Source organism: Macrobrachium nipponense, chromosome 2 (assembly GCF_015104395.2).
Source record: "Macrobrachium nipponense isolate FS-2020 chromosome 2, ASM1510439v2, whole genome shotgun sequence".
In the NCBI taxonomy this organism is placed as follows: Eukaryota; Metazoa; Arthropoda; class Malacostraca; order Decapoda; family Palaemonidae; genus Macrobrachium; species Macrobrachium nipponense.
In genome coordinates, this window is record NC_087201.1 from 33,416,919 (window position 1) to 33,438,279 (window position 21,361).

The following is a 21,361-nucleotide window of genomic DNA, read 5'->3' on the forward strand; positions in this document are numbered from 1 at the left end:
ATATAAATATATATATATATATATATATATATATATATATATATATATTATGTGTGTGTGTGTGTGTGTGTGTGTGTGTGTGTTTTCGTAAAGGAAAACTATTGAGATGGCAAATTCCCTGCCTGTCCGCCCTCAGATCTTACCAACTACATGGGGCCAAAGAGCTGCAAATTTGGCATGTAGATCATCCACCCTCCAATCAGCAAACTTACCAAAATTGCACCCCTCTAGCCTCAGTAGTTTTAACTTATTTAAAGTTGAAATTAGCCATGATCCCGTACGTCTAGAACCGTTTGGGGACCAACACACCACCGGGACGTAGCTGAAAGTTTAGTGGGCCGCGGCTGAGAGTTTCATACAGCATTATGCTGTTTTTTATGCTTTCACTTGCCCTTATCAGCGCGAACGTCACAAAAGCTCTTGTCTATCAAACTTCGTTATCGTTCCAAATGAGCGCATATCTCCTGACTATCTAATCGTCTAAACTCCTGAAGGGATCACGCTTACTTTTTAAGTGTGTAAGCGAACCAACATCGCCCGGGTACGTGCGAAAGATAAAGCGACTTTAATCTTACCAGAAACTCAGCAGTGAACCAACATGCCGCGTATGCTGACTAATCTTGATCAAGTACTACCTCCTTGAATTCAGCGGGTTCTGTCGTCAAGCATTATATTCGAAATATCAGCTATCAGCTTAATATCTCTTATTCTTTTACCGTGCACTCAATTGCCTTTGCTTCTTTATTGATTTTATTTATGCATTAATTTTGTTATTTGCTTATATTATATATATATATATATATATATATATATATATATATGTATATATATATATATATATATATATATATATATATACAGATATTCTAAAATTATTTTCATAATGAATAGATGGCAATAATAATTCGCCCCCATTCCTGGTTCTTTTTTATATCCTTAGACATCTTTCCTCCTCATGTAATTAGTGAAGTTGAAAATCATTGGGTCTGGCCAATGCTTGTATGGGTGGCCGTCAGTGAATGCCATACCAAGTAGCACATAATAGTATAGGTTCGCACGGCAATTGTTAGACCGCGGATATAGGACTACTACAGAACCTACCAACCCTTCCTCATTGGCACTCGATTCTTCAGTTCGTGATTGTTACTCATGCTTATTTTTCAGCAGTGTAATCATTTCCTTGGAATATCTTAATAAAAATGTTCAACACAATCATATTACCAACAAAAAGTTAAAATAATTTGAACAACGAGTATAAAACTAAACAGTGAATTACTTGTGAAAACTAAGTCGATCAGCAACATATACCGAGCACACTCTAGTGTTAGAAAAAATTATATAAAATACAATGCAATAATATGTTACAAACAGGCTATAAACACAGAAATTTTGTCATGTGGATATAAATTATGTATGTTTCTTTAATTTTTGGTGAATTTTATTTCAGAAATTATGCATCTACGTTCTAGTAGACAGATAGAATGAAATATATTGAGAATTATTGGATTGAATTTGATTAAAAATATGACATTCTGCCTTGGATTTATGAATCCCCGCATTTTTTGCTAATCTCAAGCATTTTTTATTTTTCTTATAATCTCCAACAAAGTTTCCGGTAGAGTTGACAGGTCTGGGACCATCATTCCTAAAAAGGTGGTGTTTAGAAACTCGTAATAGACTACTGGAATCTGGGTGAAAAGCAACCATTATGCCCAAATACATGTCAGCGATAGATTGGCCTGTTCTGGGGGGAATGAAGTAAGAAACATAAAAACAAACGACAGTAGTAACGATAAGCAGAGTGATATTAAAGTGACAGGGATACATTTTCTGTCTGATAACTCCGCGCTCTTATCAGCGTTGTCTTTTTTGTACCTTCGAGGAGAGAGAAGGGACGAAAGAAGACTCTACAGAATTTGCTGTTATTTGCTCTTGATATATATACGTATACATAGAAATGATAAAAACCCTGTCACGTTGGTGGTCCGATGTGAGGGTGGGTGAATGAGACAGCTAAAAAAAATAAAAAAGAAAAAATAAGTTGTCTTTAATGGTAAAATCATCGTGTGACATCTAAAACAGACGAGTGGCTCTTCTGTCCTCCTAGATCACAAGCAACCCTCAATGCACCAGCCAAACAGCATTATACATGGGGGCGCAATCACACAAGCAAGGCTTAATACACGACAAAACTAGAATTCATTGCAGATCAGAGGCCAGAAAGGAAGGGCAATAATTCTTCCTCCTGTGTTGGGAGGCAGAGCAGTGACACAGTGGGCCCTCGAGAACTTTCGTCCCTCAGTCATCGTACTGTCATATCTATTTCACATTGGATGTTCTGTCCTCGAAACCACGAAAGCCAATAGGGTACCACAATAAGAGGAGAAATATGAGTAATAACATGACAGCACACAGAGCGTGGAGTTATCATTGCCATCATCATGAATAAATATTGAGCAGTTATGGCAATACAGACTGATAATAGTAAAAGTATGAGTATTGCCATGGAAAAAAAAAACACTATTTAACTCTTTACAATTCTTATGGGAATCACTACCTTATTTTGATGAATGATTTATAGTTCTCTGTAGAAGAAAACGATTGAGATGTTTATTTGTCTGTTCGTGTCCGCCTGCACTTTCCTGTTCGTCCTCAGATCTTAAAAGACTACTTGAGGGGCTAGAGGGCTGCAAATGGTAGGGGTTGATCATCCACCCTCGAGTCACCAAAACATATCAAATTGCTGCCCTCTAGCTCGTTAGTTTTTTATTACCATTTTAGGTTAAAAGTTATACCTTGATCGTGCGTTTGGTTGCTGTAGGTGCCAACATCACAGTCACCACCGTGGCTGAAAGTTTCGTGCAACATTATACGACGTACGGTAAAACGATGGCACCGAAGAAATTTCGGCACATTTTTTACGTTTTTATGTTTTGTTGACCCCAATAGTTTGATTTAGTGCCACTGTAATCATAGTTAATTGAAACGCGTGTATCTGATTTTTCTGCATAGTACTAAAGAGATCCTCCACGTTAATCATTTGCCAAAACTAAAACACGATGGTCCTAAAGTGGTTACAGATGACGTTTTAGCTGAAGAAACCAATAACCATCCAATAGAAATCAATCAAATAATTAAAAAACGCAATAAAATCGACAAATTCTCGATTGATCCGAAGATGTAGCGTACCATAAACGGCAGTCGGGGCTATCTCGAAAACCATTAAAAGCCAATCATCTTGACGCATAATCAGCCCAGCTGCAGACTAGTTTTGATAGCGTCTGAGTGGAAGATGCATCGAATGGGCCGGATTATAGAATTAGTGATGTTAATCAAACATTCTCAGGCAGAAATCTGAGCTGAGGAAGGAGAGAATGCGTTAGGAAAGGTATAAATGAAGAGAGGAAAAAAGCTTCAAGAAGAGGGAAAAGTTTCGAACTGACCGAGAAATGATCAGATTACACGAAACAGTCACGACGCAGTTTTGTTACTGACGTTTCTCTGGAATAGTGCTGCTATGTTGAACCTAGAGGCGACGAATAGGAGTTTATTTTTTAAATATAGAATTGTGAATCGTACACTTTCGTTGAAAATAAATTAAATGGACACAAGTTTTTGAAGCTGCGGGGAGTTCTCTTTCTCCTTCGAGGATTGGGCCTGGGCTCGCAATTTGAGTCAGGTTCAAGAACGACCACAGAGTAGTACTACTACTAATCCCGTCTTCTTTGGGTGAACCGAAAACGAAAAAGAGGCAGCATTTAAAAAAGAAACTCGATCATATAATTAATTATGAATCTATATTCGATCACTAAATGCGCTTGATTAGAATCATGGATAGCCTACAAATGAGACCTGCTGAAGGAATATCAAGCACCAGTAAATCAAATTACCTCAGAACAAGACAAGTTGTCGTAACGAAAACCAGGCTATCTTGAAAACGTGATGGCCAACTTCAGGGTAGATAAGCCATGCGAGAAACTATAAAAGAATATATATATATATATATATATATATATATATATACTATATATATATATATATATATATATATATTATTAAAAATAAATGTATTTGGATGTCAAAGCTAAAATATGATGAGTTCTAAATTCAATACTCTGGCAAGGGCTAAGATCAGTCTTCAGAGGCTATATTGGAATGCATTGAAGGGGTTCCTATCAAATTAATAGATGGAGATATAGTGTAAGTATTTTGATGATTGGAGGTTGGATGATCAAAATATCAATTTGCAGCCCTCTAGCTCAGTAGTTTTCTTTTTCTTTTCTCTTTTTCTTTTTTTTTTTTTTTTAGTCATGAAGGCAGACAGAAAAAAGTACGGACGGACAAACAAAACAGCCATGTCAGTAGATTTCTTTTACAGAAATAAAGTGATGGCAGCCAAAACCACTGAAGAGATTAACCTATAAAAGTTTTTTTTTTCGATATTGTGTGATCTGCCTTCAGGAGCTGAATTAGGATGCACAAAAAAGAATCACTCAAAGCATAAGGTATGTCCTGTTGACACAAAATAACAAGCGACGATGTTCATTGGCGGAGTTAAATGAACTGCGCCTGTATAGGAAAGTGCCCTTCAAGAAAAAAGTTACAGATAATCAATATTCTTTAATGTTTAAAACCTTTAATTTAAATACAATGAAAAGTTTGTACAATAAAAAAACTTTTTTGCGCAAATATTCATAAGGGTGTAAATAGTTTTTCAATATCGCTTACGGAGGAGTGAAAGCAATAGTACTTAAAACTGGCAACTACGTGAATATGGCATATCCATCGTAACGCGTTATCAATTATTGTGAATTGTTCACTCACACCTTCTGCTATAGTAGAGATAACACAGACATATAGGCCTATGTATGATTGTAGCCTATAGAGAGAGAGAGAGAGAGAGAGAGAGAGAGAGAGAGAGAGAGAGAGAGAGAGAGAGAGAGAGAGAGAGAGAGAGGATGTTTAAGACATTGTCCCACATGACAAACATTTCTTGGTTTTGATCAAGCTCTCAAAATAATCATTGGATTTAGTTCACGAACACAAATTTTCTTCCAGCAACGTTTATAGTTCTTATTGGGAGACGTGTGCCAAAGCAGGCTTTGAAACGACATGGCTGCATGAATAACTTAAACGGTCATTGAAAATAATATGAGCAGTTGCTCCTATTTGCCACTATTAATGCAGGTTCATGCTAGTGCTTCTTCCCATTCCTCCAGACCGAACCAGAAAGCGGCCTTCCTCGTTTTCAAAGCCCTTGAGCGAAGATATGGACGTGAAGGTAAATAAAAAAAGACTAGGTGTGAACCCCTGTGAACCCCTTGATTCAACACCTTACAGGGCAGAAATAGAGTCATTCAAGCCTGTTTAAACCACCTTCATTAAATGGCTAGTTAGTGCTATTGCTATATCACGTTAAACCTGGTTCCAAGATGCGTTGTCGTTTAGTGATCTACTCGGGGAGAGCAAACCATTGTGACATGAGTTATATAAACGGAGAGCTCTCGCCTTCTTGGCGTCATATCTACTAGAGGGGATACATACGTAAGTTGTATCTGGACCGTTGTCAGTTGCAAACAATATGAATTCCGTGCCGTAGGTACTACTCACCTTCATACCTCTGTTTTGCTGTGACTGCCAGCGATATTAACCAATGAATATTCTGGTCAACGTCTTTAACTGTGCAAAATTTGCCATCCTAACAAGTTAGAATAACATGTCATCAAAGTCAGAGAATTTATTTGCATCTGTGTTTTTAATTAATACGTGAGGTAGAAGATCTCCATTTCTCTTTCATACATACATACATACATACATACATACATACATACATACATACATACATACATACATACATACATACATACATACATACATACACAGGATTGACACAATTGGAGAAAAGTTGTATAGTGGATGATCTTGTCATTTTTTTTCTTTTTTTGCTAGCCGAGCAAATATGAGTAATATTTCAAATATATATAAAAATCGGAGACGAAGATCATCTATACATAAAGTAGATGAAACATATTATTATTATTAAAAGTAATGGCTACTTCAGCAGCGTTACACTTGTAGAGATTCTTCTCTACTTTGCGAATAGCGGCTTTTTCCGTGCTACTTAAACAGGCTAGTAGAGAGCCTATAGTCATGATCAAATACAGTGTCAAAATAGGTGTATATATTTGAATTTTACAGATAAACTATGATACCATTTATTATTATTATTTTTTTTTTTTTTTTTTTTTTTTTTTTTTTTTTTTGCTCTATCACAGTCCCTCCAATTCGACTGGGTGGTATTTATAGTGTGGGGTTCCGGGTTGCATCCTGCCTCCTTAGGAGTCCATCACTTTTCTTACTATGTGTGCCGTTTTCTAGGATCACTCTCTGCATGAGGCCCGGAGCTACTTCAGCCTCTAGTTTTTCCAGATTCCTTTCAGGGATCTTGGGATCGTGCCTAGTGCTCCTATGATTATGGGTACGATTTCCACTGGCAATATCCCATATCCTTCTATTTCTATTTTCAGATCTTGATACTTATATTTTTTCCATTTTTTTTCCCTCTCTTTCTCTTCAACTCTGGTGTCCCCATGGTATTGCGACATCAATGAGTGATACTTTCTTCTTGACTTTGTCAATCAACGTCACGTCTGGTCTGTTTGCACGCATCACCCTATCCGTTCTGATACCATAGTCCCAGAGGATCTTTGCCTGATCGTTTTTTTCTATCACTCCTTCAGGTTGGTGCTCGTACCACTTATTACTGCAAGGTAGCTGATGTTTCTTGCACAGGCTCCAGTGGAGGGCTTTTGCCACTGAATCATGCCTCTTTTTGTACTGGTTCTGTGCAAGTGCCGGGCATTCACTTGCTATTTGGTTTGGTTTATGGTTTCATTTTTCGTATTGCACTTCCTACATATGGGAGAGATGTTATTTCCGTCTATCATACTTTGAACATATCTGGTTCTTAGGGCCTGATCTTGTGCCCGCTGTTATCATTCCTTCAGTTCCTTCTTTAGCTCTCCCCTTTGTAGCCATTGCCAATTGTCATCGCTGGCTAGTTCTTTAGTCTGTCTCATGTATTGTCCGTGCATTGGTTTGTTGTGCCATTCCTCTGTCTTTCTGTCTTCTCCTGTCTCTGTATATTTCTGGGTCTTCGTCTACTTTTATTAGTCCTTCTTCCCATGCACTCTTTAGCCACTCGTCTTCACTGGTTTTTCAGATATTGCCCCAGTGCTCTGTTTTCGATGTCGACGCAGTCCTCTATACTTAGTAGTCCTCTCCCTCCTTCCTTTCGTGTTATGTATAGTCTGTCCGTATTTGCTCTTGGTGTAGTGCTTTGTGTATTGTCATTGTTTCCTGGTTTTGTTGATCTATGCTGCGGAGTTCGGCTTCGTCCATTCCACTATTCCTGCGCTGTATCGGATTACTGGCACTGCCCATGTGTTTATGGCTTTTATCATATTTCCGGCGTGAGTTTTGACTTGAGTATCGCCTTGAGTCTCTGCATATATTCTTTCCTGATCGTGTCCTTCATCTTGGTGTTTTATATCTCCTCCTTCCATTATTCCCAGGTATTTGTATCCTGTCTCATCTATGTGTTTGATGTTGCTCCCATCTGGTAGCTTTATCCCTTCAGTTCTCGTTACTTTGCCTTTTTTGTATGTTGACTAAGGCGCATTTTTCTATTCCAAACTCCATCCTGATGTCCCCAGATACAATCCTTACAGTCTGGATTAGGGTATCTATTTCCTTGATGCTCTTACCATACAGCTTGATGTCGTCCATGAACATCAGATGGTTGATTTTGTTGCCTCTTTTCTTGAGTTGGTACCCGGCATCCATCTTATTATTATTATTATTATTATTATTATTATTATTATTATTATTATTATTATTATTATTATTATTATTATTATTATTCCCTCAGTTTATTTTCACAATAATGTGGATCTGACACTCAAAAAAGATTTAACTTCACATGGTGTCTATTTTTCTCTTGTTACCCGTAAGCTTCCCTTGCTGATTTTCTAAAGGTGACTTGTGTAGTGTGTGTGTGGAGAGAGAGAGAGAGAGAGAGAGAGAGAGAGAGAGAGAGAGAGAGAGAGAGAGAGAGAGAGATAATTGGCTATATGATGTTGCAATTCGCAAGAGTATCATTCAACTTTCTGAGGAACCTCGTATGAGCAGTTTTTGCCCGACGCAACCAGAGGACACGTACTAGGATGGGGGCGCTTCCTTTGGGATGGGTGGGACTAGTGGTAGGGAGTCCACTGCCCGACAGCAACCATGTGAGCCCACTGAGCTACGTAACCGAGAAACAAGGATGAATGAACTTGCTCCCCACATACCGAAAGAGTCCTACTTTAAGACTGAGAGATGAGATGAAATTAATTATCAAACGGGATACCATTTCTTCATGCTACGATGAGAAATATTTTCCATTTTTGAAAAATTACAGAGAGAGAGAGACGAGAGAGAGAGGAGAGAGAGAGAGAGAGCGAGAGAGAGAGAGAGAGAGAGAAGAGAGAGAGAGAGAGAGATTTGCATGCCAGGAGAATGGTTGAGAAAGACGAGGCCAACCAATTGGATGGTTGGTACGTTCAGATTTTTCATCCAGTTAAAAAGAAGTTGGGAATCAATAACAGATTTCATGGATATTAATTATCGCGCGACACGCGTCAGTGGTGAGGTCAGTAAGTGGTACATTGTTGTCATCATATGAGGAGGTTCTTTGCTTAGGGCTGAGCCGTTTGGGTTAGTACTATGCATGTTCTGATTTTACGCCCTAAATCTAAGCTTAAACTGTATATATACACACCTGTATTTACAGTAACGGGTTAAGACTCTGGGGCACCTACGCTATATTATATATATAAGGGGCCAATCATTTTAGCAACTACACAATTTTTTAATAGACAGGCTAGCGAGTTTGGAGCCAGGGCCCACCCAAAGCTTTGAAGACCCCTGCCTAATTAGCCTAATGGGTAATCCGCCGCTATGCATTTATACAAGCGTGCAGATAAATTTATACAAGTACGAAAATCTTATAATATAAAGCTGTGGGTAATTCGTAAACCGTTTTGATCTGATCCTGATATCCAGCCGTGCTAAATTCTTTCTACTAATCGTAAAGGTTAAACGAACACATTTTTCAAATAGAACTTTTCATGGGGATTCCAAATATGCTCTTACTTTCTTCTACTATGAAAAATAACCATGATATTACGATTAGAACATTGCCAACCTACAGTAATTAACAGCATACATTTGTGGATATATATATATATATATATATATATATATATATATATATATATATGTATCTATAAAAGGATTTTTGGCCGTATGCTGAAAGTCTGGAGGCGGTAACAGTATGCATTTGGGACTATATATATATATATATATATATATATATATATATATATATATATATATATATATATACATATATATATATATATATATATATATATATATATATATATATATATATATGTGTGTGTGTGTGTGTGTGTGTGTGTGTTTGTGTGTGAATACGTTTTGTTTGCATGCATACCAATCATACAACATATATAGTATGTGTATGCATTTGTCCGTTAGTAAAAATGCAGGTCTATATATACAGCATAAGGATTTAGGATGCAAATTCACTCATGCATACTAACCCAAACCAATTAACCTCAGTTCTCATAATTAAACTCCAAAAGATTTTCAAAGCTTACTCAATAGAATTAATTATACATCTGGATAGATTGGACTTACGACGAACCGAAAGAGTGAGGATGGGGGCGCTTCCATTGGGATGGGTGGGACTAGTGGTAGGGAGTCCAAAAAGTACGGAGTAATACTGAGCGAGGTCGAGTCTTTCAGATTTTTAGGAACAATCACATCAAGCAGAGATTCTCCTGAGTTGGACTGTAATGAATAAGACAAAAATAGTTAGCAAATAATGGCCAAGCAGGCGTAAGGTTGAAAGCCAGCCCGCCGGAACTGCGTACGAAAGTGGGACTGTATATATATAGTTTTGTGTTCTCTGGTCCTGAAGACAAGACAAAGAACTTGGGCCTAGTAAGACTAAGAGATCTGAAATAAATTTCTCGGAATATTGGGATTCCGATGGCAAGACTTTGTGAGCAATGATTCCATAAGGGGAATTACTGAAATTCAATTTGTAGATGGAAATGACTTGGGCATGTAGTTAGTACCACCACCTGGAAAACAGTATGTCAGCAAGAGACGGGAAGACCGGGGACGGGGAAGTTTGATATTGAGTATTCGAGGAAATGAAAGCGTGGGAAAGACGAGTGGTGGAATTTCGTAGAAACCTTTCGCGTCACACGTAATTAGTAGGCTGTGATTACGCCAAAACCCACTAAATAAAACACACACACACACATATACATATATATATATATATATATATATATATATATATATATATATATATATATATATATATATATATATATATGGAGGTGTGTGTGGTAAGCAAGCTTGTCTTTTAAGCGGCCCACACGCTCAAATTTTTGGTCCAATTTTTTTTATGTCAAATTATTTGACATGAATTCGATCGTGTGTGGCGTAATTTGATGGCCTAAAAGGTTTGATGTCAATTTTTTACTGATCTGATTTCAGTAGATCTTTTTTAAGCCAACGTCAAATAATTTGTGCGTGTGTGGTACCTAGCAATAATTTGCGCAAATTAGTTAGTGATTAGATAATCTGAGGAGGACGTGCGCGGGCTCATCGTCATCATGGCTCCAACAAAACATGAAAAGAAATTTCTTCTTGAGCTTATTGATGTTTACAGAAGTTTACCACAACTTTGGAACATTAAAAGTGACTGTTATAGCGACAGAAATAAAAAAAGATATGGCATATGAGACTCTTCTACAGAAATTCCGTGATTATTATCGCACAACGCATAACTGTGTTTTCTTTGGTTATATATGGTCTCACAAGATCTAATAGTTTGTCAAATGATTCTCCGTCCATGCGAAGAAAGTTCTTGAAAACATCAGGTTCACTAATTCTCAGTTCATTTAATAAAGGAGCATGACCAAATCGTTCACGACACAAATACCATTGCTGGGCCCACTTTCGTTTCTGTATGCTCTTCAATGCTAAGCCAAGAGCCAACGCTGTATATGCATCCATGATGACACTCGGGAGCAAAATGAAAATTTGATGATAGAAGTTGAGCGTGTAGGGCGAACGTCCAACCGTCAAAAATTAAAATTTGACATAAAAAAAAAAAATTGACCAAAAATTTGAGCGTGTGTGGGCCGTTAAGAGATGTGATAATAGTCACAGTGAAAAAAACGCAGCGTGAATGATAAGGTATCATAAAAAGAACACTTTTAGACTGTCTTAAGCTATTCCCTTTAGGGAATGATGAAAGTGACACCAAAGCGGCGGGCCAATTAACGGTAATATGTAACAAACAAACGCAGTCTAAGTATTTTACATATTAGTCGTGTATTGCATAATGACAGAAAGTGGTGGCGTTCTCAGCTGCATTTGCGGCCTTTTGGAACTTGCTGTTGTTGTTGAAGATTAAGCGCGCAGAATGCCGGGACCGGCTCTTGCTTTTTGGCAATTTATGAATTTTGACACTTGTGAAGTCAAGTCGGCCTTCGAGAAGCGAGAGTTGACTGGACCTCTGGGTGACTTCGGTAACTGAGAATGCCTCCGCCTCTCTCCAGCTGATCTTGGCAACAACAACATTGAAGGTCCCGTAACGTCGTCGTCGTCGCCTCGACCGAGTCATTATACTCACTAGAAACTCCTCTCCAACGTTGCAATGCAAATGACCTGATGACGCTGACGCGCATTGTAGTTTATCTGGAGAGTTCAGTATGATAAGACACGGCATAAACTCGCTTTCTCGCGCTTGGTTGAAGAACAAGGTGGATTATAATATTAGGAGTAGCAATGCGCTCGGGAATTTCACCAGATACTTTGCTTCAAGTTCAAGGTAGGCTCCGTTCAATGTCATTTTTGTTTGTTTTTGTTTTGTTTTGTGTTATACGAGATGGACGTCAACTCATTCTCAGCAGGTTAATTTAACCTTTGATACAACTTCAAAATGTTACGAAGAACTAGGCCTACCTATAGGCCCAATATCATTGGACGTGAAAGGATGAAACTAAAGTATCCAAAAGTCACGGAAAGTTACGAGGGCCGGGTAAGGCCCAAAGTAGAAAGTGAAGTGTAAGGAGAACGTTACTAGTAACTAAAAATTTCACGTGTCACGCCTGTTATTCTCACTTTCTTACATACAATAGGCTTCCAGTGCTCAGTGGGACTTTCAAATTCATTTATTAGGTAGCTATATACATTAGACACTTCTTCCCCACCGTTATCCCTACCCTGTCCTTACAACATCAGGCATGGTTTATTATTTGGCAAAGGGGTTTTGTTTTACGACCACATGCCCTTGTTGTCATCAACCACAGTTTTTAGCGGTGGACCTCATCTTTGACTAAAAACGTACGACTGCAAGGCAGCAGCTGTCCTTTTAGCCACCTTTTACGACACGCAAGACCTATGGCGGTAGCATTCTTACACCCCTACCACAGGGTGAATTTGTTATACATTAGACCACTTAGGTACTCCTAAACAGGGACAGTGGAGGAATATGGCATGGCTATGCTATACTGCCAATTGTCAAGTCCCCAGCTTCTGCAACTCTCGGGAGATAAGAAAGATTGTCAATAGCAAATACCGAGATATTGTTACAAAGGCAATGTTTTTAAGATGATATTCGATAACACCTACATCATTATTGATTTGGGCACTTGGGACAATTACTTCAGGTTCATTGCAGTATCCCTTCAGCCCCAAGCTGCAACCTCTTTCATTCCTTTTACTGTCTATCTATTTCAGTGCTGAATGACCTCATAGGTCTTAATCCTTGGCCTTTGGCCTGAATTCCATACTCTATTAAGAGACAAAACACAGTCCCACAAGAGACCTTAGTTACAAACTTTATCAGTAATCTGGTCTAGAATATTCATCTGCTTGTCACTAGCTTAAGGCTTTATAAGTTCTTTTTTGTCTGCAACAACATAATTAAGGTTTCTTGTCATCTAGGCTAGTTGTTGTTGGTTAAATTTTCCATTATACTGGTTAGAATGTTACTCGTTTTTTTCATTTGCATCTGTCACTTATGAAGAATAAAATTGGGTGACCCATATAAATAGCTTAAACTTCAACCCATGTTTTGCAGTACGTTTGAGAACCCATTCATGTTAATACAAAATAGGACTAGATCTAACACACTTTTTTGGAAAATCCTCTTAATGTTTCATAAAATGAATAAGAATTTCCAAATGCTTAAAGGGTTCAGTTCATCAACAATTTCATTGGCTCATCATTCCTTAGAAGTAGCTCACACACAACTGTGTCAGAAACTGCCTTGAGATTAAGTGAAAGCAAGATACTGCATTGGCATGCATCCATCATTTTTAGTATGTAATGTGCAACAGAGGATATGTACTGTACTCTTGGTGAAATATAATTGCCTGTCTTACTATCTAGTAGTAAAGGAGTCATATTTCTTGCGAATATCAAAATGTTTAAAAATCATATTTTATAGGCCTTCAAGTCCTACTTAATCTCAGGATATTCTGCAAATAACTTAGGTGCAGATCCCAGTTGAAGTAATTACTGTATTAATAAAATAGTTACAAAGATACAGAAATAAGCTATGCATACACAAATACAGAAGGATAGGTCTTCATACTTTGAAATCTTTTGAAACTAAGTCCTAATTTTCATCTTGTTTTTTTTTCTGTTGTGGCCCACCAACACCAGGAGGTAAAGAAAAGCTGATAGCCATAAAATTTTTTACTGCTATGACGTGACTTTTATATTATGTCAGTTAAAAAGAGCTCTATAATAATATTGAACTCTATTGCTTTGAATGTTATAAAAATTCCACATCATAAAGGAAAGAAAAAATGTAACATAATGATCTAAAGTAAGCTCCAACACAGTGTTAGTGCAGGGTTACACCTTGGTCTTTGCAACCTAAACATGTATGTAGGTGAGAAGTGGCTTCAGTTTCCAGTGTGTCATCATATGAATTCAAGTTGTTTGTAGTAAGCCTTGTTGCTTGCTTTGTTTGTTTTCCATAAAGTCATTATGTCATGTCTCACTGACATATGATTTCAGATTTTTATGGAAGTCAAACACTTAAATGCAAAAAGTAATTACCATAAACAAGAATGCTAAGTGAAATTTATCACGATACTGGTTTTCTAAAGGTACAAAACTCCCAAAGAGTGTGAAGTACCTTATGGGCATTGTGCTCTCCTTTTACATTTTTCATTTTAGTACAGAAACTTTAAACTCCTTCTGCTGTGAAGATCAAATAGCTTTCCTGGTTAGCAAGTTATATCACTTGGACAGATTACCTTTTCTCACAGAAGAATCTTTATTCCCAAGTTTGTAATAGGTTTAGTTTTACTATACGTATTAGATAATTTAAACAATTACCCATTTTGTCTTATTTAAAGGACAATGGCATGGATTATTTTCTTAATTGCCACTTTGTGTCTTTTTCTCTGATTACTACAGATATTTTATTTAAAAAGTCTCTGAAATCTTTGCTGTTACTAAGCATTGTGGCTTTTTACTGGATTAGATTTTTAATACGTTTTTAATATTTTGTCATGTCGAAGGTAGGTTGGATTCCGACATGACTATCTTTTCTTGAGTTATTAGTGGAGGTAATGTACAATGCATCAGTATAAATATTTGGCTGTCAGTTGCCGAATATTATTTATTGCGATATTAGTGTTTAAGTGAATTCTTAAAAGTCTAATCCATGTTCAAGTTGTGTTTGTTTTATAACTAGGCTACTAGAGGAGGTAACATTTTAATATTTTTGCCATACGTAAAGAGGAAGAGGCAATATTTATGAAGGGTTCAGTATTATTGGAGAGAGTGAACTTTGATGTGCTTTGCCCTAGGAAAGTAGTTGTTCACTTTGTTTTCAGCTTTTTCACCCTAAGCAGAATAGTACCTTTTAAGAAATTTCTCTTATTGCTTTATTATAGTTCTATAGGCTGAACAAAGAAAATTTTGATGTATTTTAGCTATGAGCCGGAATACGATGTGGTTGTGGTTGGTGGCGGCATTGTTGGAATGGCAGCAGCTCGAGAGCTTTCCATCAGACACCCAAACTTGAAACTGTGTGTAGTGGAGAAGGAAGATCGATTAGGTAAGTTTGTTCACAATTTGTTCACAATTACTAAAATAGTTCTATCCTGTTGTCTTGTTAGAAATAAGATATTATTGATCTAATGTTGTCTGGTCAAAAACCTCTTCAAAAGCTCATATTTGATTAACCCTTAAACGCCGACTGGACGTATTTTACGTCGACATAAAAAAGTTTTTTTAAAAATTCGGGGAAAAATACTTACAGGCCTACCAGCCTAAAACTTTTGAATCACGCACCTTGGGGATGCTGGGAGTTCACTGATCAAGGTGTTGTTTTGTTTACAATCGTTACGCAGGCGCGCAAGTGCGAATTTCTTTCTTATCACACTAAAAAGTATCTGTGACACATCTCGGAAATTATTTCGTCACTTTGACATAATTTTTGTACCATTGTAAATTAGCCGTTACATGAAGTATTATATATGAAAATGTGCGAATTTTTATTGTAAAATACAACAATAAAATTACTCATGATTGTAGCTTTTATCAGTTTTGAGATATTTTCATATAAATAACGATAATTGCCAAAATTTACACCTTCGGTCAACTTTTGACTCTACCAAAATGGTCAAAAAACGCAATTGTAAGCTAAAACTCTTATATTTTAGTAATATTCAATCATTTACCTTAATTTTGCAAACTAATTGGAAGTCTCTAGCACAATATTCGATTTATGGTGAATTTATGAAAAACTTTTTCCTTACGTCCGCGCGGTAACTCTTTCGAAAAAAATCATACATGCGATTGTGGTAATGTTTGCACCATTTTAAAATTAGCCGTTATATAAAGTTTTATATATGGAAATGTGCGCAATTTCATGCACAATACAACTAAAAAACAACCCATGGTTGTAGCTTTTATCAGTTCTGAGATATTTTTCATATAAATACGATAATTACCAAAATTTCAACCTTCGGTCAACTTTGACTACCGAAAATGGTCGAAAAACGCAATTGGTAAGCTAAAACGCTTATATTCTAGTAATCTTCAAGCATTTACCTTCATTTTACAACAAATAGGAAGTCTCTTGCACAATATTTCGATTTATGGTGAATTTATGAAAAAAATAACATTTTCTTTACGTCCGCGCGGTAACTCTAACTCTTCCGAAAAAATCATACATGCGATTGTTGGTAACTACTGTCGACCATTTTAAATTAGCCGTTACATAAAGTTTTGGTATATGAAAATGTGCGCAATTTCATGTAGAATACAACAAAAAATAGTTGAAGGTTGTAGCTTTTCTCATTTTTGAAAATATTTGCATCTAAATCACGATAAATAGAAAAAAAACCACGTTCGGTCAACTTGACTCTACCGAAATGGTCGAAAAACGTAATTGTAAGCTTAAAACTCTTACAGTCTATTAATATTCAGTCATTTATCTTCATCTTGAAACAAATTCAAAGTCTCTAGCAAAATATTTAGATTTATGGTGAATTTAAAAAAAAATCTTTCCTTCCCTCCGCGAGCAGATTCTCCGCACAAATCTCCGAATGCGTACGTTACATTCTCGGAATATTTGCTCCGTTTCATCATTAGGCATTTCATAGAGTTTATATATGAAAATGTGTGCAATGTCATGTAAAATAAAAACATAAAATATTTGAAGGTTGTAGCTTTTCTTATTTCTGGTATAATTGCATATAAAAAACATATATATAAAAAAAATTTGACATTCGGTCAACTTTAACTCGTCAGATATGGTCAAAACTGCAGTTGTAAGCTAATACCCTTACAGTATAGTAATATTCAATCATTGTCTTCATTTTGAAAGAAAATTGGAAGTCTCTAGGACAATATTAGATTTATGGTGAATTTTTGAAAAAAATATTTTGTTTACGTCCGCGCGTTACGAATTCCTGCATTATTTTGTGATAATATTTTTCTGTGTGTTTTATCGTTTTACAATGTGTTTATACCAAAATGATCGCAATTTAGTGTACATTACAACGAAAAAAAAAGTAACTTGTTACCTTTAACCGTTTGCGCACAGCGCGATTTGAATACAATTATATATGAAATTTCATTTTTGCGCCTATCATATATCGCAATTATTTATATATGATAATGATAATTTTTTTATTTCTGATGGTTGCATATAAACTTCAGCCAATGACAAAAAAAGGAGCCAAAAATGAACTCTTAATCTTGAAAACTAAGCGCGCTGTGATTTTTTGAAAAAAGTATTTTTTTCCGCTTCCGCGCTCACTTTGAAACACCTCGGCACACGGGAGACAATTTTTTTTTACCGCTTCGGCGTTAGAGGGTTAATCTTTTAAAGAATACAAAGAAACTGTGTATGTGCACCCAGTTTTCAAGAATCATTGCTAAATAAATTAGGGAAAGGGAAAGGTACTAAACTATGTAAGGTGTTCTATATTTAATGCTGTGAAACCCCTCTATACAACACCATAATGTATATATATATATATATATATATATATATATATATATATATATATAGTATATATATATTATTATATATATATATATATATATATGATAATGAATGACTGGTAAAGTGTTCTGTAACACAGAATTCCATCTAATAAAAGGAGCCCATAAAAACACCAAAATGTAGAGAGAAAAGTACTATATTTCAGAGACTGCTGTCTCTCTTCAGGTATATGAATGATATGAATGAGAAAAGTTACAGAAAAGGTGGTATTTATACCAAGAGATTCGTCCACAGTAAGCCAATTTAGGTCACCCCCGACTGATAATCTTCCTTTAATCTTCTTAAGCGTTGGTTGAATGATATATATATGTATAATATTATATATATATATATATATATATATATATATATATATATATATATGATATATATATATATATATATATAATATATATATATATATATATATATAATCAGAGGGTTACCGAAACTCAATAGATCAATTAAGGAGATTATTAGGAGATACGTTTCGTGTCATCCTGACACATCATCAGTCTGTAATGTAAAATCAATTCACATTTATAAAAAATATAATTAAAGTTTACATGCTATTTTAAAAGGAAAAACATAAAATACTAAAGTTATTCATAAAAATTATAGTTAAAAGCTAAAAAATACTAAAATTATTTAAAAGGTGACATTAAAATTGTAGAAATTTAGCATTAAAAAAGGAATATTAACCTTAATATATATATATATATATATATATATATATATATATATGATATATATATATATATATGTATGTATATATATATATATATATATATATATATATATATATGTATATATATATATATATATATATACAGTGGACCCCCCGTATTCGCGTTCTCCAGATTCGCGGACTCACACATTCGCGGATTTCTCTCAGGAACGTTTCCCTGCATTATTCGCGGAAAATTCGTGCATTCGCGGTATTTTTCTATGATAAATATCCACAAATTCCTGTTTTTTTTGATGAATTTCATCATAAAATGGACTTTTGTTCATGAAACTTACCTGTCAGATATATATATAGCTGTATTCTCCGACGTCCGACAGAATTTCAAAACTCCCGGCACACGCAGTGGGCGCCAGGTGGTTAGTACCCATTCCCGCCGCTGGAGGCGGATATCAGGAATCATTCCCATTTTCTATTCAGATTTTTCTCTGTCGCGGTAGTGAAAAACACCTGTTTCCACTACCTCCGCCTAGGATTTTGAAACTTCATTAGCCGCTTAAGTATCCTACTTATTTTTTGAATGATTGACTTGGATTTGTGGCTAGGCATACGCTATCATAAATTGATTAAAATTTTTTTGTTTTCATTGCATATGATGTCTGAATCTAGGTAGCCTAGTTTCAGATGTTGTTGTCTGCAACGGGTAAGGGGAGGCTACCGAAACCTTCGGTAGACACTCGTTTAGTATACATGACGTTTACATGTTTTTTCTTTGTTGAGAGATCAATGTAATTAGTGTAATGTTGACTGATTCCGAAAGAGACGTATGATTCGTATGTACGCAAATTAGAGCGTGATGAATCAGGAGGTCTTCCTCCACAGTAACAGAAGTTAGGATAATGAACCTACTAACCTCCAGTAGACTTTATTTTGCCTAACCCTGTGGTATGGCTTACGGGCCTGAGGAAGTTCTGTAGAGAAGTAATGCCCTTTCTATTATTGTGGATTACATCAAGTAAGCTTGAAAAGTGCTCGCTCTCCAATCAGTGTTGTGAGTGTAGTGATGTTGATTTTGCCCCTAGTGTTGTGGAGGGGGCGTCAGATCGGTCCTATAACGCCTCTAGGTCTAAACCTCTGTCGGACTCCCAGGACCAGGGAGGGGGGCAAGTTGAAAACCGAAGGAGGGGTTACGGGAACCCCCCCCACCACCGATCTGGCGTCCCTTCGGCAGGATAAGGCTTGCCAAAGATCGTGCACGTGCACGAATCATGAAAGATTGCTTCTCGTCCTCCGAGGCGTCCTCCCCGCAAGGTTGGAGCTCTCGGAAGGACTCGCGCCCTCTAAGAAGCTTTAGAGAAGAGGACGCTTCACGTCCTCTCTCTCGTCAGGATGGGAAACGTCAGATCCGCCCCATAACGCCTCTAGGCCTGACCTCTGTCGGACTCCCAGGGACTAGGGAGAGGGCATGTCGAAAGCCGAAGGAGGGTTACGGGGAACCCACATCGATCTGGCGTCCCTTCGCGTTGACTTGATATCGATAAGCGTGACAAAGACGCAAAATGTCGCACAGGCGGCTGTCGTCTTGGTCAAGAGATTAAAATGTCCTTAAGGCAGGACCCTCACAAGGACGCCTTTCGAGACATTCAACGCTCTATCGAGAGGAAGACTCGTTTGCACTTCCTCCATCTAGACTGAAAGGGAGAGCTGGGATCTGGTACGAAACAGGAGAAGAAGCAGGATTGAAAGCACCGTCTTCTTCTCGAGGAGATTTCGCCAATTTGGTGGACGCTCCAAGGAGGTCTTATTTGTCATCGGCTAAGTTTCCTCCTCCCCTCATGGCGTTATGTATAGTTATGTGACGTTCGCTTTACTACGAAACGGGATATTGTTCAAGCTCATAAGATTGACGTCCGGCAAGCTGATTTGCATAGTCAAACAGCTCGCCAAGACGCATCTTACTCGTCCCTAAGGGACGCTCTGTCAGCGGACAGAGATGACACTGGACAGACTATCCTAGTTTTCGACAGGAGAAGGGCAAAGAATTCCTCATACCCAAGAACACACAGGCGTCCTTTTAAATGCCCTTCTGCAGTGTCGATGAGCGTGACAAAGACGCAAGATGTCGCACAGCCGGCCGTCGTTTTTGTCAAGAGTGGCGAACGTCCTGAAGACTCGTCCTGATGACGATCACCGTACTTATGCTTAGGACGCTCGCGTTTCATGAGCGGCTCTCCCCTCGCCAGGAAGCTCTCAAGTTACTCGTGTTGACGCACGTCATTCACTATGACGCTTCCCTTGATGTTCGTCGCTCTTCTATTCCGGACGCTCTTCAAGACGCTCAAAGAATGCAATCAGGACGTTCGGCAAGCACCTCGCGACGATGCCTTTCGGAACGCTCGGCGTTCCTTTTTTGAGCGCGTGTCTGGATATGTTCATTTGCATTACTAAGACGCAAAAATGTTGCACAAAGGGAGCGTTCAAGAGGCGGCCACCGTCTTGTTAGAAGGTAACGAAAGTCTTTAAGGCCGTCTTGGAGACGATAGCCTTACGTCTTCCTATAGGGCTCTCACACTTCAGGAGCAGTGTGCGGCTCTCCAGGACGCTTTTCGGGTGGCCTTTCAGAAGACGCTCGACGTCATAAACATTGATAAGCTTTTTGGAAGACGCTCGATGGTCTTACACATCTGGACGCTCGCCAGGACGCTAGCGAGGACGCTCGCCAGGACGCTAGCGAGGACGCTTTTGAAGACGCTCGGCATCCTACACGTCATGACGCTCGGTAGAGCACTTGCCAGGACGTTCTTCAGAACGATAGGCGTCCTACGCATCAAGACGTTTCGGCAGGATTCCTGCAAGAACGCTCTTCAAGAGGGCGTCGTCAAAGTAGAGGAAGGAGTTTGGTCTCGTCAAGATGTCTACTTCTCTTTCTACGAAGGGAGCGTTCAAGAGAATCCATCACTTGATGAATTCCAGGAAAACTGTAAGCAGATTTCGGTGTCATAAAA